Source organism: Prionailurus viverrinus, chromosome A1 (genome assembly GCF_022837055.1).
Source record: "Prionailurus viverrinus isolate Anna chromosome A1, UM_Priviv_1.0, whole genome shotgun sequence".
Taxonomy (NCBI): Eukaryota; Metazoa; Chordata; class Mammalia; order Carnivora; family Felidae; genus Prionailurus; species Prionailurus viverrinus.
In genome coordinates, this window is record NC_062561.1 from 130,327,850 (window position 1) to 130,355,777 (window position 27,928).

Consider the following 27,928-nt stretch of genomic DNA (forward strand, 5'->3'; position numbering starts at 1 on the left):
AGTTACTCTCTGTCCCTCTGTTTCCTTATCTATAAATTGGAAATAACAATGCCCTGCCATGGAGCTATTGTGTGGTTAAAGGAGTTAATGCATGCAATATACTTAGAACAGCTCTTGTTACCCTGGCATCCTTCATGTTGGCATCAAGGTAGATTGATACATTGAGAAGTCTAACTAGGTATTAAGCTTCAGAACAAGTGTGCTCAATCTGTTGACTTATTCCCTTTGAAAAGGAACGTACAATGAAACAAGTCATAAAATAAAAATCCAACATTTTGGAGCAAGAAAATAAAAAAGATCTTTAAAATAACAAAAAAGAGGGGTGCCTGGGTGCCTCAGTTGGTTACGCGTCCGACTTTGGCTCAGGTCATAATCTCATGGTTCGTGGTTTGGAGCCCCACATCAGGCTCTGTGCTAACAGCTTGGAGCCTGGAGCCTGCTTTGGATTCTGTATCTCTCTCTCTCTCTCTCTCTCTCTCTCTCTCTCTCTGCCTCTTCCCTAATCACACTCCATATCTGTTTCTCTTTCAAAAATAAACAAACATTTAAAAAAAAAAACCAACCAAAGGAACCACTTAAAACGAAAAGCAAATGGCTCTAGAACTACTGGACCAGAATAAAATCAAAACATCAAGGTGTTTTCCAAACTAGAAGTAGAATGGTTTTTTAGGTAAGTTCAGTCCCTGGGAGAGAGGCAAATAACTATGCACACAAAGTCAAATGATTAATTTGTTATCAGAGACAAGCTGTGAGTCTAGTTTTATTGTTCGTCTTTTCCACATTTGGATGTGTTGTGCTCCTCTTCCATGATCTGGCTTTTCCGTTCAGCCCTTGCCATAGACATGTTTATTTGGAGATGTATTTGCCCTTTGCTCACAGTGGGTTTGGTGGCAGTGGATCACAGGTGGTGCTGCAGAGTATCTGTGTTCCAAGGAAATGGTTCTGACTCGAGGCCAAAGCAGTTCTCAGAAACCATTTAAAGACCTTATGTGGAGACGAGGCCAGACTCATCAAGCAGACATTAGTGGACTCTGATAACAAGAAACAAAGGAACTAGACGAGTCTCACACCTACCTGGAGAGCAAAGATCAGGACCTGCTGTGAGTACAAGTGACAGGAACAGACAAGAACCAAAAAGGAAACAAAACAAGTATCCAAAGCTCCAGACAATGTATCAAGAACCATGCTATCCAGAACAGAACCGGTACATATGAGGAGGTCTATAGATAAATGCAGCGATTAATGACTGAGTAAATAAATGAAAGAAGGGATCATGGGAAAGCAAGCAATAGGACAGATAGAGGTGTGGGTGGGGAAGGTGGTCCTTGATAACACATGAAAGTGGCAAGGAGCCTCCTTTAAGATTGGAGGGGTGATCAAGTGTGGCTAGCCAGGGAAATGCCAGTGTGAGTACACAACGCATTGTGCTTGCTTCAGTAGGGAGTAAGAGGGAAAAAACCAAATTGTCATTTATAACCTACCTCTCCTAAACCTAAACAGCTTCTTCCCTTTGCCAAGTGCCCTTTTCTTCACAGGTCTCTAAGCAGCCCTTTGCAATGCCAGCTCCCCAGGTTCCAGCTAGGTCTCATGGGAACGGCACGACACTGCTCCACTGTTGGTTATTCTCCAGGGCCAAATTCTCTGGGGTCTACCTTATTCCATTCCATTCTTGGCCTTGCTTAGGACAAAGGAGGGAGGGAAGGAAAAGGAGGAAAAAGGATAATAATTTTTTTTTTTACAGATTTAAGTTGAGCTTTATTGAGAGGAAGAGACCAAGACTGTGTATAAATGAAAGAATGCTGTTCCTTCATATCTTAGTCTTTGTCAATATTCCTTATCCAGGATTTCCTAAGAATGGGGCCAGGGGATCGATGGTGTTGCAAGATCTCTCCTTAGGACTGAGCCCCTCATTTCCCCAGCTGCTTCAGCCGCTGACAACTTTTGATAGAAATTGCCTTTGGCCACAGGGCCATGCCTCCTCCCAGAGAGGAGCCCACAGCCAGTGACTGGATGATACAGAGATACAAAGATCATCTCAGTCTCCAAGTGCCACGTAGGATCAGCAGCACTGCAGGGTGCAGTGCAAATCCGCTACCACTCCTGACTTGCTCACTTCCCTGCAAGAAGCACACAATTGTCTGCCTCCGAACCTGTTTCCAGAGAGCCCAATCTAAGACATGGCATACCATGTTTAGAGACACAGTCATAGAAATTCCAATAGGAGAGAAAATAGACCTGCCGTCTATGCTACTTCGACCAACCATTGACCAGATAGTCATGATGTCTGGGGATGGTTAGCCTAAAGGAAGCCTTCTAAGCAGCAGTATTATATTTGGAAAAAAACAGAGCTCCCTTCCCCATGAGAAAGATAACAAAAGAAAGGAAGCTATCACAACAAGGACACAACTGCTACCTAGCAATAGTTTACGATTTCTCACATTGCTATGTAATTGGGATGTTCTCTCATTAAATATACAATAACATATAATCCCTTACTGAATCCAAACAATTTCAGTAATGTTATAACCCTCAAAAACTCAGCATGAGTAGTTTATGTAAAGCAGCAGATAGATGGACTTAACGACTGGCTTGGGATTTGGTAAAACTGCGTGGTGGTATTTGGATGATTGTGTCCAGGAATAATTGTTTCATTCATATTGAATACCAGGAAGGCCTTAGGAATTAAATAATTTATACTGAATTAAGTTAAATAATCTAGCCAACAAACCTAATGAATCATGAACTGCATTCTGATTGGTGGAGAAGAGACATTAGCCCCCAGAGAGTAGCTGTTTTCTCTACATAACCATCCAGGCATGCTACAGATAAATTTGCAAGTTGGCCAATATAGTTGCAAAAGATGAACCGACTGTACGAGATAGATACTGAATTCCCCAGAGTCTGAGCTGACCAGTGCTGACTTGGTGGTGAATACTAAAAAATTATTACAGAAACAATTTAAAGTTATGAACTCAATTTTATCAAATTTATGAAATCAATTCAAGTTATGCAACTGGAGAAATTAACCGTGCTGTTCATTGTAAGACTGTTAATTACTCTTAGGGAGAAGTGTGCCTTTAAAGAGACATACTTAAAGCAGAAATGTTAGATTGGCTTCTGTCAAAATATTGAGCATCCATAATGGTAAGGAATAGTCCAGGATGACAGTGGGACAATTTCTATGAAATAGATATAAAATTACCTTTTATTTGCTGTAGCCATTTTGAATAGTCAACACTGAATATTACTTATCTCTGAAGATCTTGAAGAATATCACATAAAAGCTAAAGAATGAATGAAGAAGATAACTAGATGTTTGACATGTTTTCAATAAACACAGGTAATTTAAGAACTTACATGAGCTCTGCATGATGCCTGGGTGGGATTGTCATTATGTTATAAGCTGGATGTTACAGAGTGTGTCCCCCTGAAGCTTTCGATTTCTCCAGGGAGGCTGTTTTCTTTTAGGAAAATAGCCACAGTATCAAAAGTCTTGCTTGGTCTGTAGCTAAGAGGCCCAGGAGGATGCTTTCCTTGGCAGCCGTCACCAGGACCCATAGAGAAGAGCTGTCTTTTCTGTTGCATTCTTTTTTTCCCAAGAGAGTTGAAATCATGATCAAAAACACCAAACATAAGATTTGCTAATTACCAAGTTTGTTAAAGGAATACATAAGTTGGACAAGATTTTAAGACATCAGAAGACCTACCTGTCTTTCTCTTTAAGTGACTAGAAGTCACTACATTTTCTAATGCAGGGTAGAACATAACTTTGCAAGTTTTTTAGCTGTATAATTTTTTCCCAAGCATTCTCACAGACTATATATACTTTAGGTTTATAGGTCATCTCTTTTTACCTGTTGGTTGCTTTTCTTTCCTTTCTTTAATAGAAGGCTTTATTTACCTCCCTGCCACATATCCACAGGAAGGGTCTAATCACCTTTCTGGATGTCTGGCCCAAAGGCCCTGCTGTCTCATTTTTAAGAGTGTCTACATCTAGGGGCGCCTGGGTGGCTCACTTGGTTAAGCGTCCAACTTCAGCTCAGGTCATGATCTCACGGTTTGTGGGTTCGAGCCCCACATCAGGCTCTGTGCTGACAGCTCAGAACCTGAAGCCTGCTTTGGATTCTGTGTCTCCCTCTCTCTCTGTTCCTCCTCTGCTCATGCCCTGTCTCTCAAAAATAAATAAATGTAAAAAAAATTTTTTTTTAAAAAAGAATGTCTACATCTGGGTTTTCAGCACACATTCTTCTCATCTCATAGAGTGGATGTGCTTATCACAAGTTGGGTGTGACAGATTTCCACGGGGGAATAAAACTGAGGATGTTTCTGAAAATCACACTTAAGAAATCAGAAAATGGGGGCACCTAGTGGCTCATTGGGTTAAGCGTCCAATTCTTGGTTTTGGGTCAGGTCATGATCTCACGTTTTGTGAGTTCCAGGCCCACGGCAGACTCCACACATGAGTGCGGAGCCTGCTTGGGGTTCTTTCTCTCTGTCCCTCCCCTACTCATAATCTCTTTCTCTCCCATAATAAATAAACTTAAAAAGATCAGAAAGACATTTAACATTATTTACTTAGAAATGCATTTTAATAAGTATTAGTAACATCACACACTAAGATATCGCACAGTGCAGAACCAGAAACTGTTGTAACAGTGTTAGGAGGGCAGAGAGAGAGACAGAGAGACAAACTTCATCTGACAGGAATGCAACAAGAAAAAAATGTTTAGTAATAGTTGCTTTGAACAGCTTTCTCCCTGGTTTTTCATCCACACGTGCTGGCATCTTTTTAGACAATGTTAGAAGGGGTGATGACCTTGTCATTTGATACTAGTAATGGTAGTGCCGTGGTTACTGCAATCAAAAAGCAATGTCTACGTTCATTTGGACCCCCCACCACTCACTGGTTATGTGACTTTGGGTAAGTTTTCTCAAGGCATTTCATTCACCTGTCTTCATGACACCCAACGCGATGTGACTTATTTACTTACTGCTTTGCTTTGTTATCTCTCTCGACTCGAATATTTCCTTGATGGCAGAAATTGTGTCCTTTCTGTCTCTCCCAAACACCTAGAATGCACATAGGAGTCACAAAAATATTTCATGAAGGAATGAAGAAGTTAATAAATTTCCTTCAGTCCCAGCGTCTTCATCTGTGAAAGGAAAGTAATACTACCTGCCACCTTAGAAGGATAAGTTAGCATGCATAAATGAGATAACATACAGAGCAAAGCACAGTACCTGAGTATTATTAAGCAAATGTACAACAGTTTCTTTCCTATCTTCCTCCCCGTTGCAAACCAGGTTAGCCTTGGGGTACGTTTACAGTGGTGATCCTCAACCATATGTCCTTCTTATAATAAATATTTTATAAAGTCCTTTGTACTATCCTAAAGTGTAAGTCACAGATACATAACCTACTTGTCAACATAATTTCAAAAAATCTTGTTACATAAAGACAAAATTTTAAAGTGATGTGTGAAAAAGAAAACTCATGTGTTTTAACATTTAAATGTTCAGATTTGACTATACTAAAAGACCAAAAAGTCAAAAATTTCCAATATTCTCCCTGGAGTGAGTACCATGCCCAAGGATAACTGCTGGTTTGTCCTTTGCTGATGAGAAGTCATTAAAATAAAAGCTAAACAAGGTGGAAGAAAGGACATGAGAACCAGAAAATTACATCAGAAAAAAATAAGATGCCCTGGGAAGGTGTCCCCCTTTACAGCTGGGCAAGTTATTATGAAGCCCAGCGACCAGCAGAAGAGCCCCTGAGTTTTCACATGCTGCCTGGGAAGTCTACAAAATTATCTTCTGTCAAACCTAATACTGCAAAATGCACTTGTGTACTCACCAATGCACAAAATGTTGGAGACAAAGAAACCTACAGATCATTGGCTTCAACCTCTTTGTTTTATGAGTGAGGAGATGGAGTCCAGTGAGCATTAGTGAGAAGCCTTTTTGCCTGTTCACCAGATCACATCTTAGTATAATGAATGATGAATCCACTTGAATTAGGGATACTGTATGTCTTGCGTCAAGCTGCTATAACAGAATGCCACAGATCGCGTGGCTTATAAACAACATCTGGAGGCTTGAAGTCTGAGATTATGATGTCAGCATGACCAGGTTCTATGGAGGGCCCTCTTGTAATTGCATCCTCCAACGGTGGAAGGGGTGTCTTTTGTAGAGGTGCTAATCCCGTTCATGAGGGTCCTGCCTTGTGACCTATGACCAGTGGTTAGCAGCTGGAACCTGAAGAATATTGAAAGTTTGATCACCTCTTTTTTCATGTCATGCAACAAACTGGAAGGTTCGCTGACCACACTCTTGTGTTTGTCCTCGTGGAGGATGCTAAAGAAAACTACCTTGTCTTTGGTCTTGAGTAAACTGGGTGTTTTTCCTGTGATTTGTAGCAGGTGGATCTCGTTTTTCCAAGTCTGGTGTCAATTTTTAAAATGTATTATATAGGTCCTCTCAATTACTGTGTGCTAATTAATGTGCTAAACTCTCTCCTAAAACATTAGGTCAGTTAATATGCCCTGCTTGCATCTGGGGCTTCCCCAATATTGTGGTACCAGCGTCAGTGTTGGGTCAAACATAACTGAGCTTGAATTACAGCTTCTCCGTTTATTACTTGGATGACTGTGGGAAAATATTTATCTCCATAAGCTTCAGTTCTTTCATCTTAAATGGGAGTTGTAACTTCTACTTACTAGGTTATCAGAAAGATTTAAGTGAATTATGCATACTAAATACATGTTTACAAACATTTAAGGCTCTTCAAGCCCTTATCAACTAAAACTTTTTAAGGGTTTATTGTTGGTTATATAGATGTCTGAGTTTGGGAGCAAAGGGTTAGGTTCGTGTAATGTGGTCATTTAGTGGTATTCCCCCTTCCTAACATCACTTGGTTTCCCTTTTGTAGAATTGTTTCTTTGGAATTCCATGGGGCATTGGTGGGTTGGTAAATCCAGGTGCCCGTTTCCCACTTAGAAGCTAGAATCTAAGGAGGCCAGATCCTGCCTCTCCCTGGCCCAGGCAGTCAGAGCCTGGGCTGGTGACTTTTAACACGGCCAAGCAGATACTCTCCTGGAGAAGTTGAATTTTGAGCATGGGCCAAAGAAATGGCTGAACTTACCTATTTCTTGTGGTAACAAAATTCCTCCTGCTGCAGCTAAAACTAAGGGCCTCCCCTTTATATCCGGGGAAAAGGTATTGAACCCACACCATCAAAAACAAATAAAAAATGTGTTTCTGACTGGCTCAATTTCAGGGGCCTGAGGAAGACCTGAAAGCAGTCACCAGCTGTTGTTAACCAGGTGTGTGTCCTTTTGCTCCCAGTCAATTCTATGTATCTGCAGTCAAAACCAGATACAGGTGTGGGAAGCCTGTCTCATGATTCCAAGCCTCTGAGTCCTGCCAGTTGCCATGGACCAGGTTGTAAGGGTTTCCACCACTGTGGAGCCAAGATGACCTTTAAAGAACAAAAAAAGATACCGGTCATGGAAGTCAACGGACCAAGAGCCACACTCGACCATTTTTCCTCTGGTCAGTTCTCCTCATTGCTCTTGTATCTTTACAATGACACACAATGGTGTGGAGTACATGGAGTAGAATGGGAACCCGGACTAAAGAGAAAAGTAGAGTAAGAAGTTCAGAATATTTCCCTCTGTCAGCCAGTGTGTGGGTACAGCTTGTTCATTTCAGCTTGTTTATTTTTCTATCATGTCCATGGGTATTTGGGGAATGCCTTCTATAGGAACATGGTCAAATAAAGCATATAGTTAACCAAAATGACTGTAGTTCAATACACCCACAAATCTATATGGCAGAAATACTCAAAAATCCTCCCATCTTTGAAAAAATTGTTCTTACAAAGTCTCCTCAAGAACAAAGTAAGTTTTCTGTACTTTTAGTGTGTTCTCCTTGAGTCTCTACAGGGACCTCAGGAAGCCAGGGATGGATGTCTTTAAAATGTCATTAATATCTGGTGCTTGGGATGAGTAAGCAGTGGGTTCAACAATCATTTGAGGGACTGTGTATTCTAAATGTTAATATTACTTGGGAAGATTACTTTGTGTAGGTCATAGAAAAGGGAACAAATCATAGTTTGCCTTTTGGAGAAAGGAGGATTAAAGAAGATATGTCTCGTATATCTGTAATTAATGGGGTTTACAAATGACTCAATCTGCTTCCCACCTGAGTCCAGGGCTTGGGGAGTGAAGTGATAAATGGCCAAAGAGATGATTTTAGCCGAAGGTAACTGTGCAGCACAACACAGAGGCCTATTATTACTTTTTTTTGTAATCTGCAAAGAATTTAGCATGTATCTGGCTTTCGGTATGATTTCTTGGTGGATAGAAGAAGGAGGCCCTGAGCAATGAGCATATCCATTACTTTCTTATCATTAAAACTCTAGGCATCATTCCCTGGTGATGAAGTGCCTCTGCCATGATTAAGACTCTAGAATTATTAAACCACCCTGAGTCTCAAAGATGATTTAGAAATGTGCCTATGGAGAATTGTCCTAATCAGGTACTTCACAGAGGAAGAGCCATCCAGCCATGTACACATGTACCCATCCTTGACCTCTTTGGAACAAAGATCATTTGCTCAGTAAATAAATGCTTTCACTCTCTTGCCAATTTGCTTTTCCGAATGCTTTCCTTATATTTTTAACTGAGTTCTCACTTTACATGAATGACATACACACACATACCCTCACACATACACAACCCGCCCCACCCAAAAACACAGCGTAAAGACATGCATGGTTCTGTAAGACACTCAATGTGAGCACTCTACCTCTATATATATCTCCATTATCAAAAAACATGTTGACAATATTTCTTCTGGAGTCTTCCTTTTTATGCGTCATCTACACACTTCCTACTCTCACTGCTCCCTTCCTCCCCACTTACCAGGTGCCTTTTCCTTTTTTTTTTTTTTTTCAATATATGAAGTTTATTGTCAAATTAGTTTCCACACAACACCCAGTGCTCATCCCAAACGGTGCCCTCCTCAGTACCCATCACCCACCCTCCCCTCACTCCCACCCCCCATCAACCTTCAGTTTTCAGTTTTTAAGAGTCTCTTATGCTTTGGCTCTCTCCCACTCTAACCTCTTTTTTTTTTTTCCTTCCCCTCCCCCATGGGTTTCTGTTAAGTTTCTCAGGATCCGCATAAGAGTGAAACCATATGGTATCTGTCTTTCTCTGTATGGCTTATTTCACTTAGCATCACACTCTCCAGTTCCATCCACGTTGCTACAAAGGGCCATATTTCATTCTTTCTCATGGCCATGTAGTACTCCATTGTGTATATAAACCACAATTTCTTTATCCATTCATCAGTTGATGGACATTTAGGCTCTTTGCATAATTTGGCTATTGTTGAGAGTGCTGCTATAAACATTGGGGTACAAGTGCCCCTATGCATCAGTACTCCTGTATCCCTTGGGTAAATTCCTAGCAGTGCTATTGGTGGGTCATAGGGTAGGTCTAGTTTTAATTTTTTGAGGAACCTCCAACCAGGTGCCTTTTCCATCTCCCAACTCACCCATCATAGCTATAGAAATACACCACAATTTTGCTTGGAACAGCTTCCACATTGGTGTTGTTATAACTACAAAACTTTTGGGCCTTAATTTCATATCTTTCATAACTCCCTTCAAGGTAGCTAATAAGTCTGTGTATGTGTTGATTTTTCATACATATACACCACTGAATCAATCCCAAACTCATCCCAGGAGTCTAAATCTGTTCCAGAATGTTCAAACAAAGGTAGCTGACAGTCTTTCAACTTCACCATCTTGCAGCCATCTCTCCTGGCACCTCCTGGCCTGCTCTAGCTCCCAGTTGTTGTCCTCTGCACCTCGTGCCTAATGTCCCCCCTGCGATTTCCCTGCATGGCAACCGTGGAGATTTCCTTTGCTTCCGTTTTATGTTGGTGTTCTGGTTTTTAGATCCCATCTCTTCTGTCTTGGTCACTCCCTCATTTTAGTGTTATGTCGTGTTGAATGACTTCCTAGAAATTTGATACATAAGAGGAAAATTGAGGCCATACAAAAAATTCTTCCTTCATCCTTGATCAGTGATTCATCTGTGTAAATAATTTTGGGTTGGAAATCATTTCCCTCCAAATTTTGAAGGTATTTTTAATTTTCTGTTAGTTTCTAGTATAACTATTAAGAATTCTGATGCCAATCTGATTATGTTTTTTCACCCCTCCTCCCACTCATCTGCCCCCTGGTAACCACCTGTTTGTCCTCTGTGTTTTAAGAGTCTGTGGGGTTTTTTGTTCGTTTCTTTTTTTCTTCATTAGTTTGTCTTGTTTCTTAAATTTCACATATGAATGGAATCATATCTATTTGTCTTTCCCTGCCTAACAATTCATTCAGCATTATACCATCTTGATTCATGCATGTTGTTGCAAATGGCAAGATCTCATCCTTTTTTATGGCTAAGTAATACTCCATATATTATTTGAAATTATATATATTATATATAACATATATAATGGATATTTTTATTTTGATGTAGTCCCAATGATTTAATTTAATTTATTTACACACACACACACACACACACACACACAAACACACACCCCACATTTACTTTATCCTTTTATCTATTAGTGGACACTTAGGTTGCTTCCAAATCTTGGCTACTGTAAATTACTGCAGTATACATAAGAGTACATATATCTTTTCATATTACTATTTTCATTTTCTTCGGGTAAATACCCAATAATGTAATAACTGGATCATATGGTATTTCTCATTTTAATTTTTTGGGAACCCCCCCCTACTATTTCCACAGTGGCTGCACCCGTTTGCATTCTCACCAACAGTGCATGAGCACTCCTCTTTCTTCCATATCCTTGACAATATTTCTTATTTCCTGTGTTTTTTATTTTAGCCATTCTGATATGTGTGAGATGATATCTCATTGTGATTTTGATTTTCATTTCCCTGATTATGAGTGATGTTGAACATCTTTTCATGTATCTGTTAGCCACCTGGATGTCTTCTTTGGAGAAATTTCTGTTCATGTCTTGTGCCCATTTTTTAATTGGATTATTTTGGGGGGGTTGGTGTTAGTTATATAAGTTCTTTCTATATTTTGGATACTCACCCTTAATTGGATATGTCGCTTGTCAACACCTTCTCCCTTTTTGTTTTGTTCATGATTTTCCCATTGTGCAAAAGCTTTTTATTTTGGTGTAGTCCCAGTAGTTTAATTTTGCTTCTGTTTCCCTTGCCTGAAAAGACCTATAGAGAAAATGTTTCTATGGCTGATGTCAAAGATATTGCTGCCTATTTTTTCTTTTAGGAGTTTTACAGTTTCAGGTCTCACATTTAGGTCTTTAATTATTTTAATTTTAAAAAGTGGTCCACTTTTTCTTTTGCATGTATCTGTCCAGTTTCCCAACATCATTTATTATAGAGACCATCTTATCCCCATTGTATATTCTTGTTTCCTTTGTTGTAGATTACTTGACAAATAAATATGGAGTTATTTCTGGGCTCCCTATTCTGTTCCAGCGATCTTTGTGTCTGTTTTTGTATCAGTACTTTACTGTTTTGATTGCTACAGCTTTGTAGCATGTCTTGAAATCTGGGATTGTGATACTTTCATCTTTGTCCTTTTCTTAAGATTGCTTTGACTTCTGATTCTTTGGTAGATAAATTGTTTTCTTTTCCTTAAAAAGCTTTTGTCTGTTCTCTTTTTCTCACTGTTCTGAAAAATTTCAAGAATATTTTGGGTCTTGACCTGGGCACTAGATGTGCTCTTGTGATCTGAAAAATTATCTCCTTCAATTCTTGGAAACATTAAACATAATTTACCTCATATTGTATTTGTTCTTTCTTTCAGGAATTTCTGTTATTAGCATTCATGCATCCTGAAATGATCCTAGTTCTCTTGTAATTTCTCTCTGGTCTTTCTTACTTATTTTTAATACTTCTGGGAGGTTTACTCAATTTTGTTTGTTTATTTATTTATTTTGAGAGAGACAGTGCAAATGGGGGAAGGGCAGAGAGAGAGAGAGGGAGAGAGAGAGAATCCTAAGCAAGGTCCACACTCCCAGTGCAGAGCCCGATGAGGGGCTCAAACCCACAAAGCCACAAGATCATGACCTGAGCCAAAACCAAGAGTTGGACACCTAACCGACTGAGCCACCCAGTTTTATCTGTTAGCTTACCATTGAGTTTTTGTATGTGGTATTATATTTTTTTATAAAACCTTTTTTGTTTTCTGATTTTTTTCTTTTTTATACCGTGTTATTCTTGTTTCATAAATGCAGTATCTTCTTTTTATTACCTAAAAGATACTAAGTCTTTTTTCAGGTTTTCAGAACTATGTATGGTCTCTGTTTCCTACACATTGCTCTTCTCCCATGGTTTTGGCCTCTACCTTTTACCCTACAGGCAGTCCTCTAATGCCTTCTGTTCCTCCTGTCATCTTACAGTCATAGTGGGGCGCTGTGAACTGCTTGGAGGCGTAGGACATGTAGGCGGGCCTGTCAGTGGGATGTATTATCATGTCTGGGCCCATATGGCTCTGCGTCTTTGGGGGACCCCCATGTCATTCTCTTTAGGGGCCTGGGTTTCACATTTTCCAGAGAACAACCTCTGGAGTAAAAATTCTGTTTTCTCAGTTTCAAACGCAAACCTCTATAAAGGTGTCTAGCTTAGGGGGTGCCGGGGTGGCTCAGTCCGTTAAGCGTCCGGCTTCAGCTCTGGTCATGATCTCACAGTTTGTGGGTTCCAGCCTCACGTTGGGCTCACTGTTGTCAGTGCATAGCTGGCTTTGGATCCTTTGTTCCCCTCTCTCTGCCCCTCCCCACCTTGTGCTCTCTTTCTTTCAAAAATAAAAAAATAAACGTTAAAAAAAGTGTCTACATAGCAGATATACAAACCAAAAATGTTAGATCCAGTCTTTTTCCTCACCCCTTTGGTGCAGTTTTGAAGTCAATTCCATCAGGTCCCGCTGGGTAGGAGCCGGGACCTAGGAGCTCCTCCAGACCCTGGAAGTGGAGAGATGTCTTCCCAAGAAGCAGGAATGTTGAATGGATTATTTTCTCCTTTTGGGTCAAGTTCTGTATTATCAGAAATAGAGACTCATAGTGGCTCCAGTGCTTTATCATATTCTATAACTATATAGAATGTCGCATGTATTTCTTATTTTACAAACATGATCTCACCCTATGCCATTCTCTCCACTTACTAATTTTTAGCGACCTCTTCCCCTTTTGGTCTTTATTGTAAAAGTCATTTTCTACTTGTCTTCTTCTTCCATCTCTTGAGTTCGTAATTTCTATTTGAAAAACTCTCTGGCTTCTTGGAGGCAAACACCATAATGAAAGAGTTGTAACTAGTAAATCGTAGGTCCCAATGACACAGAGTCTGGGTGACCTAAAAAGCTGACCCATTCAACAGGTGCATTCAGCTCTGCATCCAGAAGATTCCAACAGCTTCAAGATTTCTGGAGCTGATCTTTTCATTCAGTGTGAAAAGTTGGATAAAGGATTTCCTGAGTGAGACAGCAAGCCCCTGAAATCCTTTACCGTGAATTGGATTAATATTGTTTTGAGGGAAACGGCCCAGCAAGATGACACCCAACGTCAGCCTCCATATAATAAACCAAAGAGCTGTCATTATTCTAAATACTTTCAATGCTAAGTAAAATCTAAGGATTTCTTAATCAAGATCACCATTATTTTTAAAATGTCATATCTCTTTACCACTGGGAAATTAACTTGAACTTAAAATCATATGCCTGGGTACAAAGTTTGTACACACTTAATGGGTGTACTTAAATGTCATAATTATATTGTCTTACCTGCCTGAATTATCTAGCTAATGACCTTACCAATCCACTGATAAGGACTTTGCCTGAAGTCCCCAGTGTCTCTCTTTGCTAGGCCTACTCTGGTTTCTCTAATCTAAAGAAGTTCAAATGAAATTGTTTTTTCAACAATATGTCTCACACAGTTGAGTCATTCATCAAATGTTTATTGAGTGCCTCCATGCACCTAGCACGGTGGGAGATACTAGGGATACAGGGGTGAGCCAAAATCTGCTGCCTTCGTGAACCTCACAGTCTTAGGAAAGGCAGGCATCAAATAGGCACAAAACTAACGGTGTCATGACACGAAGTATATAATTGTTTGAAGCTACATCAGAAGGGAAGCTGAGCTAGGTTAGGAGAAGTTCACAAAGCAAAATGGGGGATAGGATATCATCTACAGGAATTGTAGATGGTCACTAGGCGAAGAGAAAGGGAGAGGACCAGAGGCAAAATCTGGCTTAGGGCCAAGGAATACCCTGTGCCAGGGTGAGTGTGTAGCACTTTTGAGGAAAAGAAGAAAGGGCAGTGTGGCTAGACCACAGAGTAAGAGAGAAAGTTGTGTGAGTCCAGACTGCAGAGGGGGTTGGGGGGGTCACCACCAGGTGGGACTTTGCAAGCCAAAGAAAGGATGTTGGTCCTAATCCAAGAGGTGATGAAAAGTCCCTGAAGTGTTTTCACAGGAAATGGTGCCACATTAACATATTATACCTTGCAAAGTCCCCTCTGTCTCACAGAGGGGAACAGATTGAAGAGCAAACAAAGAGAGACTGGTCAATGAGGCCATGTTGTGGTCCAGAGAAGGGGTGATAAGCGATGATGGGAGATGGGACCAGAGTGACTGCACTGATGCAGGAGACGTAGTGCAAGAAAGGGAGATGGCATCCGCATTTTGTGTTATAGAATTGGATGGGTCGGTGGCACCATTACTGGGTCAATAGAATGGAGATTCTGATTTCCATTTTGATGTAAGTATGTAGAACTCCAAAGGTTACGTTTGGGCCATAGGTGGAAATTTGAGAAACGCGGTATCATGGCAAGAAAAGGACTGGTGAACCCACTGTTTCTCCAGACATGATGAATACGTGCATCAGAATCCCTTGGAGGTCTCTGGTGAAAATGCAGATTTTTAGAGCCATCTCAGAACTACAGAATCAGAGTTGGTGGGAGTAGAGCCCAAGGAAGTTTTAGTTTTTAACAAGGGCTCCAACCGACTTCTTAAGCACTCTATATTTGAGATCCCTTGGCCTAGGGACAGAGACGCCCCGAGGGGCTCTAGCATTTACTGTGTTGGTAGAAGAGGCTGGACCTACAAAGAAGTACTTCCATGTGTTTTGTTCTCCTCACTTACTAAAAAAAATAAAAAATATAGCTTAGGTCTCCCTTTAGAGCTGATGATCTATCTAGATTAATCTCACAATTCACATAAAATTAACATGCCTGTTCCCCAAGGTCCACACGTAAGAAAATCAGCTTTGACTCACATAACTTGTGCTGATCACCCAGCTTGGGTCCTTGTTCTTTGTTTCATGGGCTCCCTTTCCTCCCTCTCCCAGGCCCTGACCTTTGGACTCATCCCTTTCCCTAGAAAGACAGCATTTCCAGTGAGCAAAATGTCACATTACCTTTGCTGAACAGGACATTTCAAATAAAATATTAGCAATAACAATTACCTCTAAGCCACTAATCCCTCTGAAGCTACTTTAAACCACCGAAGGATTTAAGGCAATTCCCTGAAAATATCTCCGGCTTAATAGATTATGGTGCCGGGCGATGAAATATATTGGCTCACGTAGCCTTAACTTGCATTATGTGGCATTTTCACCTATAAAAGAAAAGTCATGACACACACTGCTTCAACTAGTATTTGATAAAAAAAAAAAAAACAGATCCTGAAAATCACCATCATCCTCCTCCTCCTCATCCTTCAGCACACATCACACTGTATCAATGTTTCCATGACCAGAGTGTTATTGGAAAGAGAAGCCACCAGAAAACAAAATAACTATTCAAGTACTCATTTCCCCAGGCAGGTTGGCAATTTGCTGTGGCCAGCGTATACAAGAGCATTCTAGAAGAATGCTTTCCCTGGCAGTGTGCAAGGCGCATGGATTAGCGGGGCTGGTGTTAACTCTGAGCCTCTGAGCGCGTCCTTCAGGCTTCCTTTGCCACAGCTGAATTTCTGAAAACGTACCTGTACTACATACAGCAACATGCTTTCTGGAAAAAAATGTGCTGTGTGAGACCCTACTTATAGAATGCTTTGGGGTTGTTTGTTTGTTTGTTTGTTTGTTTGTTTTTAAGAGACGTGTAAGCCACTGTTTGATAAAATGATAAATGAAGACATTTCCCCTCTGTTCCCTAGTCAGTCAGTGCCCAGGCCCCTTCTCCACTACACTGCCCACTGTCCTAGGGAGATGTCCCTGATCCACTAAGTCAGGCACAAAACAGTCAGCCTTTCAAAACAGAGACCAAAGGCTCTGCAAGCCCGTGTCCACTTCTTGCAGAGGTGCTTCTGCAATCTGTTGATGGTGGCTCACCTGATGTTTGTTTTCTTAAGAGCACATTATAGAAATAAGGATCTCTTGCCCTCCATTCTCCCAGCCCTTTGTGTCTTCATCACTCCCCATGTGGTACGAGACAGGGGAGATGGTTTAGCTACATTATGTCCTTACATGACAGATGGGCAGCATATATCTTTCCTTGTGTAAAAATGTCACTGCAGCTACGGATATAGTTGGAGGCTGAAAATGGAAAGTGATACAGATTAGCTTTAACCTAACAGGACAGACAGGAACTCGAATAAAACACACAGGCCCACCTTCTAGGAGCAGTTGGTCTCCAGTCCTCACTAGCAATTGACAGGCAACAGGGGAGAAGTCAGAGCATCAAGAATCTGGAGTATTTCCAGGTGGTGGAAATGTAATTCACCATGATTTTTATCTATCCTGAGGAAATGGGCTTGAATTGGAAAGGGAGTGCAACTTTTGTATCTTTTTGTGTAAAACGGGTTGGAGAGAGGATACACAGTCCAATTTTTTTTTTTTTTACTATAAACCAAAGGATATTCTTTTTCCCTTAATGATTGTCTAATGAAATTTTAAAAATATAAATAGAATCCCTAGAAATTTCTCACCCCCCCCCACCCCGCTCATGTAAAAATACAAACAGCAGTGTTTCATATTCTCAGTGATATATTTTGAGTGGTAATAATAGTGACATATCAGTTTTATTCTAATGCCAATAATTAGGGAAATATAAAAGAAACATGTCAGAGAATCTGGCATTCTCTGGGAAAGTTTAACACCAGGATCTGGATGGAGCAAAAGGGTGAGAGGTGTGAGGCCACATTTCTTTTTTTCCTACTTTCCTTTTTAAGCTGTCTTTTGGCCGTTTTCATTGTTATTTAGGAACAATAATAATTCGCATTGATGATAACATGGTTCAGCACTCATATCCTAAAGGCAAACTTTACTTACTTTATGGAGATAACTTCTAGGGAAACTCCACCTTGGGGTGATAGTTAATGCTTTGGCAGGGTTATTTCATTATTTTCATTCACATTTTATTGCTTCTAAGAGTAACTTGAAATATGAAAAGAAATATTAAATTATTTGATTTTTTTATTTAAATTTTTTTTATTTTTTTTAATTTTATATTAGAGAGAGAGGGGGGTGGGGAGAGCGAGCGAGAGACAGAGAGAGAGAGAGAGAGCACGAACAGGGGAAGGGCAGAGAGACAGAGACAGAATCCGAAGCAGGCTTCAGGCTCCGAGCTGTTAGCCCAGAGCCGGATGCGGGGCTCGAACTAACCAATCGCGAGATCATGACCTGAGCCGAAGTCGGATGCTTAACCCACTGGGCCACCCAGGCACCTCTTCAATTATTTGCTTCTAAAGAGAAAGTTGAAATATGAATACATATATTATTAAATATTTTAAAAAATAGTTCACGTTTTGAAAACAGGCGGAGGACATAACAAAGAGGGAGAAAGAAATAGGGTAACTAAACAACATGAAAATGTTTGACCTTACGTTCCAAACACTAAAGCAAGAGGCTCCTTGGAGGGTGTAGAACACATCTTACCGGAGCAGTTGGGACACAGCAGTGGGGGATGCTGATGTGGGCAGGGTAGCAGCAGTGCCCCCACCCACTGCTGGAGAGGGCTCACAGGTGGCATTGCACCAAAGAGCCCCCCTCCTGACTAAGTCAGATGGAGAGACTTGAGACCTACTTCAGAATTTCAGTGAATAGGACTGTGCAATGGATCAACTGAGGGCGGTGAAGGAGGGGTAATGATGGAGTAAGAGTCTGCAGTGATTCTGATTCATGATTGGGATCCCAGTGTGGAAGGCAAGAAAGGGGGTACAATTCGTAATTTCCACAGCCTGTCAAATATCCCAGTCAAGACACCGCAGTTCCACAGTTACTTTCCACTTGAAATTTGTATCTGTCCTGCTTACTCACTTCGTATGTCTATTAACAAATGATGTGACCTTTCACAACCTCCAATACGTTTTATGTTATATTGTTTCTCCTTTTTTTTAAAATTGTTTTGTTTCTTTATTCTGAGGCGGGGGAGGGGCAGAGACAAAGAGAAAGAATCCCCAGCAGGCTACCTTGTCTGCCTTGTCTCCTTTCATATTCCTGGGACCTATTGTCTGTCTTCTCTGCACATAAATCCTCCTTCGTACTTTCAGAATGTGTCCCTTCCTTCTTTATAACATATTTTATATATTTATCATTTTATATATTTAAGCTTATGTACGATAAACATTAAATGGACGGCATTATAACACAGAGGCTCTGTGAATTGCAGTGGTCCCATTAGCTACTTGAATGTCATGATGAAATATTGAAAGGCTAGACAACAGTTAGATTCTGTCTGGGTTTTTTGTGCAAGTATTTTATTTTATCCAGCTAATATATGCATATATATTTAAAAAATCAAATACCCCCAAAGGCTTAGGACAAACAGCAATTTTCTACCCTATCCCATCCCACCTCACGTTGAATTCCCCATAGGAAAACTCCTTCACTCCCCATGCTAGTCTCCTCTGCATTCCCAGAAATATGTATACACTACTTTTATCTATGTTACTTGTTATCTAGTAGTTTCTTCTCACCATAGATGAGGGTTAGCTCTCTTGTATCACGTGTCACCTCTCCTCTCTCCCATCCTCCCAGTATAGTTATCCACCACTTTAGAATAAATCACTTACCAGTGTTGATGCAGTTCTGCCCGCTTAAACACTGTTAACTCCACATTCAGGTGTACTATGACTGCATTTACTTTCCTGATCAACTTTTTGTTATCCTTGAAAATTACAATTGTCTCACTAGTTTCCTAGCACCATCTGGAATCCACATGTTATCATTACTGAATCCTGCTCCTGGACTGCTCCATCTTCCTGGTTCATTCAGAGTTAGTCACTCTTTAGAGCAGCACTTTTCAATAGAATTTTGAATGATGACAGAAATTTCTATATCTCTACTGTCCAGTATAGTAGCCACTAGTCACGCGTAACTATTGAGTGCTTGAAACGTAGCTAGTGCAATGGAAATACTGGGGTTTTCATTTTTATTTTTTTTTATTTTATATGTCTTAATTTATTTCTCAGAGAGAGAGAGAGAAACAGAGTGTGAGCAGGGGAGGGGCAGAGAGAGAGGAAGACACAGACTCTGAAGCAGGCTCCAGGCTTAGAGCTGTCAGCCCACAGCCTGACGTGGGGCTTGAACTCATGAATGGTGAGATCATGACCTGAGCCAAAGTCCGACGCCCAACCAACTGAGCCACTCAGGCGCCCCTGGCGTTTTCATTTTTAAAAATTTAATTGGTGTGTTTTGATTCATTTACAGTTAATTTAATTATTAAAATGGCTGGATTAAAATCTTATCTTGATATTTGTTTTATCCCATTTGCTCTTTCCTCCTCTATTTCTCCTTTTCTCACTTCTTTTAGGTAAATTGGTTATGTTTTAGTACTGACTTCTATGACTATTTCCGATTTTATTTCCTTAGTGGTGAATCCCCTTAAGGTGTGGAGTTACATCTCTGAGCCCATTCTGTTTTCTAAGTCCCATGTATGTGTATGTGGTGGGGGTGGGGAAAGATGGTGGACTCCTAGCTGTGGCATTCTTTGTACGGAATGTGGGATAGATTTTTGAGCATTGACCTCTCTTTACACTAAAGTTGGACCAGTCTTTCTGTTTTTGACCCCCTACTCAATGATGTGCCAGAACCAGCTCCTGCCAGCCAAAGAGCCAATCATGCACATTCCTTCTCATTGAATCCCGCATTCAATGATGGCTTGTTGATAGCTTCAAATTGGCCATGATAGTGTACCTGTATCAAGAAAGTCAATAAATGCTGTAAACTGGGATTTGCTTTCTCCTTCCTTCCTTTCTTCCTTCCTTCCATTCTTTCATTCTGCAATTCTTTTTCAGAGAGCTGTTTGTAAAATATTGAGCACACCACTGCCTACATCTTATCCTCACCATCTGTTATGCCTGACATTGCCATGATGTAGGGAAGGAGGCTGATCCTTTCTGGTCCATATCGCCATAAACACCCTGGACTCTCATTTCCCTTGCCCTGCCATATCTGGCACCTTCTTCATATGCTGAGGACATCCTTCTCTTTGTCCTTGTGGGCTTATATACTTTCTTACCATTTGAGTGCAGCATGAATAACTAATCTAGTCCTATTTGTCTCAAAAATTCTATCTTTGTGTTTGAAAGTAGAAATGACAAAGAAATCAGCAACTTTGAGAACTCAAGAAGGCTTGGTATTGAATCAATACCCAATACCCAAAAGTTCTAGTAAGCTCCACATTGGTCCAGTTTACCCTTTAATCTTAAGGGGGGAAAAATGAGGATGATGAGCAGCTATTTTTCACCTCTAATAAGGGAAAAATGAAGAAAATTAGTTTTTAACTACAGCATGAATCATTTAGATGTCAGTAATTTGATTCAAGCTAACATCTCTTGAGTGATTACTATGTGCTACTCAATATGCTAGGTGCTGGGGAGATAGGAAGGGACAAAGCAGACATAGCCCAGCCATTGTAGAGCTTACAGTAGAACAGGAGAGACAAGTAATTTCAAACACCTCTACAAACATGATATCTGCTAGAAGAGAAAAAGTACTATGTACCCTAGGAGCACATGACAGATTTAGTGTAATCTGGGGGGTCAAGGAAGACTTCCCAGAGAGAACAAGACTCTAACCGAGACTTGACCAGTAAGGAACAGCATTCCTTTGAGGCTGCAAATAACAGAGACCTCACAGCTTGTTTAAACAAAGATGTAATTTGTTAAAGAACGTTAGGTAGCCTTCACAGTCTCCAGGAAGTTCAGAGAACCAGCTTGGGGGCTATGAAGCCATAAATCATGCCCAAATCAAGCCATCAGACTCCTCATACAAGGGCCCTCTTGCCACTGGCACAGGCAGAGCCTCTCTGCTGGAGCCCCTGAGCCGAGTTGTGGTAAAGCTAGCAATCTACTATTATCAGTGCTGCCTCTAGAAGAGGAATGTCTCTCTGCTCTCCTTGCCAGAATGGCCACCCTGTCTTCCTGTTACCTTTTTATAAGCTTAAATCTCAAAAGAGGTATGTTTCACAGGGGTTGGGTAACATGAGTGTGTCCTAGCTCCAGGTTGAGAAGCCTGAGAAATTGAGTTTGTCCCATCTGTTTCCAGTTGTGGGAATCAAAAGATGGGAAACCCTGAAACACAGAACCTTTAAAAGGCACTTAGTGGCCCAAAAGTATGAAAAATGTCTTTCCCAGAATGCCATCGTTGTTGGATTTCTAGTGATATTGTTTGGATTTGATGTGTATGTAGCTGTTACTTCAATGTGACTACATTTGAGATTTTGCATAGAATTGCAGCTCTTAAAACTGAGAGTGCTTTCTAGAGATCACCTGGCCGAGCCTCCACCTTTTAGAAGGGAAATTGTTATTTATTCCCACTGTAACAGCAGAGGCAGGTAGGTCCTTGGGAGGTCATGCCTTAGTTCACACAACCAGTAAGTAACAGAGCCGAAACCAGAATTTTTATCTTCTGGGTGTTCACTTCATTCTGTCATCCCCCAATAACATGTGTGGGGATGGCTGGAGGCAGCAAAGTACAAGTCCAGTAGCTTAGGTTAGGAAGGTCACAGTGGAGATGAATCAAGGTGGCCAGATGGTAGAGATGTATAGGTTGTAAAATTGGCTTTGCAATGGATTAGATGTGGCAAGTAGTGGAGAAGAAAGAGTTAAGGTTGGTCCCCAGTTTGGGGCTGATTAAACCAAGTGATGATGCTTTTTACTATGATAGGTAAGAGAGTCTGGAGTGGGAGTGAAAGGTAGGCAGAGGAGGTGAGGAATGGAGAACATGATGTGCTCACTTTGTGATATGTCCAATCTGAGGGCCCCAAGATACAGCTTTGTGGAGTTGTTAAGGCAAGGCAACCCAGCTTTTGGTATTGTTGAAATCTTTATGGTAACTGAAGCAGGGACATGGACAAAACCACCCACGGAGAATGGAGGTGGTGATAAGAGGAGGGACTAGGGCATAACCCCAAGGACTAGCAGGACCTGAAGGACTGGTGGAGGAGAACAACATGTGTAAGGAGTCAAAAAGGGAGGGACCGTAGGGAAGGTAGAAATCAAAGAGGGAAGGAGGCAGAAAGAACACAGCTCCACCCCCTTTCCCAGAGATGTTTATTTAACTCATCTTCAGGATTGGAGGGAACATTATGCTTCCTTTTAAGTGTGATAGCTCACAAGGTAGGAGGTAGATGTTCTCTTCAGGTCTTTAGAGCTTTATTTATAAATCAGAAGCTGACATCTGGGCTCAGTAGCCATATAGTGGTCTTTTTGGCTTTGGTTTCAGTTTCAGTTAGCTCATTGGTTTTCTTAGACTGTGCTGCCAGTCCCAGAAAATGAATGTCCAATGAATAGAATCTGAGAGACAAGAGAAAAGAGAGACACATAGAACATATGTCGCTCTGGGGCTTGGTGGGGTCCGAGTTAAATCTCAAAAGTTTCTGTGCTTTTTGAAAGATCGGGAGGCCTAGCAAATCAGGATGACTGGCTTGATTCCCTTTTCTACCCATGGTTTACGTAAATACAGAGAAGTTGCCCGACCCCCATATAGCTTAGCAGCTCACTTTGCAAGATGAAAATAATATAACCATGTTCTCTTGGCTTAATGAGTGAACATCTATCAATGTAAGATTCTTATAGCCAAATGGAAGAATATAAAAAACAAAATTTTGATTGTTTCCCTTGGAGCTGGGGTCTTTATTGCAGACTTGTATAAAATACACAAGTAATAATCTCATGTTGTTAGGTTATATGAACCAAAGACTGGACATCGAGGGTCAAATGACCTGTTTCCCGTCTGTCAGACACGTTGAGAAGTTCCGTTAGAACATGGCCTGTAGACTAAGAATATAAAGACCCTGACCTGTTTAAGCAGTTATCACATGGTGCACAGAATGTGATGTAGCTTCCATTCTAACTGGATAATTACATGAAATTTCACATCTCTCAGTGTTCACATGATGGAAGAGATCTGCTGTAGTTTTCCAAGGCATAATTTCCAAATAACACAAACATTAGAGTTGCATGCTTTACTGCACTTTGGGGGACCGTTTTCTAGGCTAGTATTTACCAGGAAGCATTGGAAAGTGTCTGGTCTTACAGATCCCAGAAGAGTTTACTGCATTCTTTCTTGACTTCCTCACCCCAGAATACTACCGCATTTCATATTGATTAATATTAGCAATATCTTATTAATACAATTTTATTTTACATTATGCCTTTATCCAAAGGGTCATACACACTATATCAGCAAGCCTCATAGCAGCTGGAAGAAAGAGAAACTATATTCTTGATTTATTTGAATAAAGAAAATGAGGCAGTGGGAAGACAAGTTCCTTGCATGTGTCCTTTGTATATGGATAAGCATAATTGTGCTGGCTTCTTTATAAAGGAGAAGTTTCATAGAAAAGGTGCTGGAATGGGAGTCTGGAGACTTGGCTTCTCACTCTGGCTTAGCCACTAGTTGTCCAAGTTCCTGGGGGCACCAAGGACCCTCCTGTGACTGGTGCAGGAAGGTGAAAATGCTGATGCCCCTTCAAACCTTGACTCTTTAAATGCTTGTGCAAAATTTAAGGGGAAGTCTGAGAACTAGGTAAGAGGGAGAAGGAAAATGTAGACACCCTAGTTATCAAAACATGGAAGGCAGTTTGCACAGTTTCCAGGTTCCATTCTTCTCAAAGGCAGTTTTGTGACCCTGTTTGACATCACAAGTGCCCCTTGAGGTTGCCACACCCCCACCCATGCAGCTCATCTTCCTATTCCTTCCAATTCCATAAATCCTGCAGATATCTGGTAAACATCGTCCACTACACCATCTTACACCTCCAGGGGGATATTCTGCACTCTCTGTACACAGCCACCCCAGGAAACACCCAGGGTCCACCGCTTCCCCATCCAGCTCTGCCAGAACAGGTGACTTAACCTCACTGAATCTTGTTCTCAGAGATTTCAAACTGGTATTAACAGTGAAACTCTTGTTTAAACAAAATCTACATGGAAGCCCACCTGTGAAACACGTAAAGGTTGGAGGAGAGAGTTGTTGGAAGCCTTCTGGCTCCCTGCCTGTTGTTGCTCTTATATTGTGGGAGGTGGGTAATAAAATCTCAAATAGTCTGGCAAGCATAGTTGGAAGTCGCTGAACTGGACTATCTTTAGGGTGAATCCAGCTTTCACATTTTGTAATTCTGGATGACTCTGTTAAGGGACTTCTGGTAAAGAGGAGACAGGGAGGGAAATAAATGGAAAGTTACATGGTGTCATGTATTTTCCCCAGCCATTAGTTAGTAAGTTTGTCTTCAGATGGTGATTGTCCATCACCACTGCGTTGATCTCCAGGGAGGGGAGAACAGTGATGAGTCCCTCCTCAAAGCATGGGAAGGAGAGAAACACTAAGAAAAATCACTCAAATCACTCACATCTACAGAGTTGACCACACAGTAACCCCCTACACTACACTGAGGACTGTTGAGGGTCTCCCTCTGGAACCCCAGGGTTGCAGAGCACCTGAAGCTACTGGAGTATAAAAAAAAAAATTGAGGGGCGCCTGGGTGGCACAGTCGGTTAAGCGTCCGACTTCAGCCAGGTCACGATCTCGCGGTCCGAGTTCGAGCCCCTCGTCAGGCTCTGGGTCGATGGCTCAGAGCCTGGAGCCTGTTTCCGATTCTGTGTCTCCCTCTCTCTCTGCCCCTCCCCTGTTCATGCTCTGTCTCTCTCTCTCCCAAAAAAAATAAATAAATGTTGAAAAAAAAATTGAGAGGACAAATGGCAGCATTCTCAGGACTCACTCTGGCAGGGAGATAGGTGAGTTTCCCCTGGGAGGTGTGGGCACTGCAGAAGATGCCTGGGCTCAAGCCTTTTTAATTTTTTTATGTGTATTTATTTTTGAGAGAGAGAGAGAGAGAGAGCAGGGGAGGGGAAGAGAAAGAGGGAGACCGAGAATCCAAAGTAGGCTCTGTGCTATCAGCACAGAACCCAGCATGGGGCTCAAACCCACAAACCACGAGACCATGACCTGAGCTGAAATCAGACCCTCGACCTACTGAGCCACCTAGGCTTCCCTAGGTTCAAGTCTTTTGATTGCTATCCCTCCAAGTATCCTATACACAAAACAGTGGGCTGTGCCATGTGATATATAGTCTCCAACACTGCCATCAATATTTCTTTTCCTCTTGAGTCTGAGCTGGCCTATGACTTTCCCTAACCAAGAGATTGTGTTAGAAGTAATACTGTCATTAAGAATCTCGGAGTTCCTGCTTTTGATGTCTTGAAATGGCTTGAAAAATCTCAAGCTAGATTGCTGAAGAGTGAGAGGCCACATGGAGGGAGGTCCTGGAGGACAAGAGGCCATCTTGGACAGTCAGCCTCAGCTAAGCTCCCAGCAGAGTACAGCCTCTTGAGTGACCTCAGCCTACACCAGCAGGAAACCACCACCTGAGCCCAGGCAACCTACAGAATTGTAGGAAATAATAAATCACTGTTGCTTTACACCACTGTTTTGGGGTGCTTTGTTTCACAGCAGTCAATAACTGAAACAATCAAGGGACACAACTGGCTAGAAGAAAGGAGACAGCCCATGCCAGATCTCCTCTAGTAGGGAACTGTGCAAAGGGAAGACCCTATAGAACACAGTGTGACTGATATTCATGAGCATGTCTGTTTCCTAAGAGGAACATGTTCTGTCATCAGGATTGCAATTATATCTGAGCATTATGTTAAAGAAACAGGGTAACAGTAATGAGAGCAAACAGTTAGAGAGCAAACATCTATTACATTCCAGGCACTACTTTAAGTGCCTTACATTTTTTTTTTCACTTAATCTTCTATAGCAAGTCTATTAAGGTTCTATTATCATTCCATTTTACAGATTAGAAGACTAATACACAGAGAGGTTAAACATTTTGAATCTTTAGAGAGTAAAAGACATAGCTAGTATGTGGTAAGGTAGGCTTTCTGACTCCAAAAGCTATACTCACAATCACAAAATAATACTGCCTCTCATAAAGACCTAAGTGTTTAACAGACATGGTTGATTTATTAAAACATCATAGGGTGGGGCACCTGGGTGGCTCAGTTGGTTGAGCATCCGACTTCATCTCGGGTCATGATCTCACGGTTCGTGAGGTTGAGCCCCGCGTCTGGCTCTTTGCTGACAGCTTGGAGGCTGGATCCTGCTCCAGATTCTGTGTCTCCCTCTCTCTGCCTCTCCCCCACTCATGCTTTGTCTCTGTCTCTCTCTCTGTCAAAAATAAACATTAAAAAATTTTTTAAAGAATAAAACATCAGAAAAAGGCTTTATAAGATAGAATCAATAACTGAATTATATAGAATATTGTATTCATCTCCTTCAGTTGCTATAACAAAGTACCATAGCCATGGTGGCTTAACAATACACATGTATCCTCTTATACTCTAGGAGGCCACAAGTCTGAAATCAGTTTTACGGGGGCAACATCAATGTGTCAGCAGGTCTAAACTCCCTCTGAAGGCTCTGGGGGAGAATCATTTCCCAACTTTTCCAGTTTCTAGAGCTGCATTCCTTGCTTTCCTTGGCTCATGGCCCCTAACTCCATCTGAAAAACGTAACATCTTGATTCAGTGTCACATTAGCTTGTTCTGCATCAAATCTCCCTCAGGCTCCCTTTTATAGAAATACTTGTAATTATACCTAGGGCCACTCAGATAACCCAGGATAATATCCCCATCTCAAGAAGCTAAATCACTTCTGCAGTCCCATATAAAGTGACATTCTCAGGTTCCAGGGATTAGGAGGTAGATATCATTGGGGGGCGTTATTCTGTTTATCTTAAATATTAATTATATTATGAATATAATTCACCACTTTAGTAAATATAAGGAAAAAATAATTGCATAAATTCTTTTAAAAAGCATAAAGACCAACATCCATTCTTGATTTTTAAAAGTGACTAATAAAATGGGATAAATTGTTATGTTTTGTCACAGTCAAACCAAGGGCCAACATCCTCTTTAATGGGAAACCCAAGGACATTCCCAGTCTCCAGTGTCACAAATGAAGTGTTTTCCACCATCAAAATTATTTATTGGCGGGGGGGCACTGGTGAACACAGACAAAAGGGTAACTATATAAAAGTTGGAAAAAGAGGGGGAAAACTATCATTATTACAAAAATATGTTTCTCTACCTAGAAAATCCAAGAGAAGCAACTGAAAAATTATCTTACGAAATGGGAACTATCAGGAGGTATAAAACTAACATAGAGAAATAACAATGCCTAAATGTACAGATAATATCAGTTAGAAGAAATAAAGGAAAACTCCCCATTAACATAGCGACACACAAGAAATGTATAAGATCTATGTAGAAACACTCATACTTTAAGAGGCACAAAAGAAAACCATGTTCTTGGAAAGAAAGGTATCACATCATAATGATGTCACTTCTCCCTAAGGTATCATGTGAATATAATGCAATTTTTGTGAAATTACTAATAGAGTGGCTCTTACAAGTT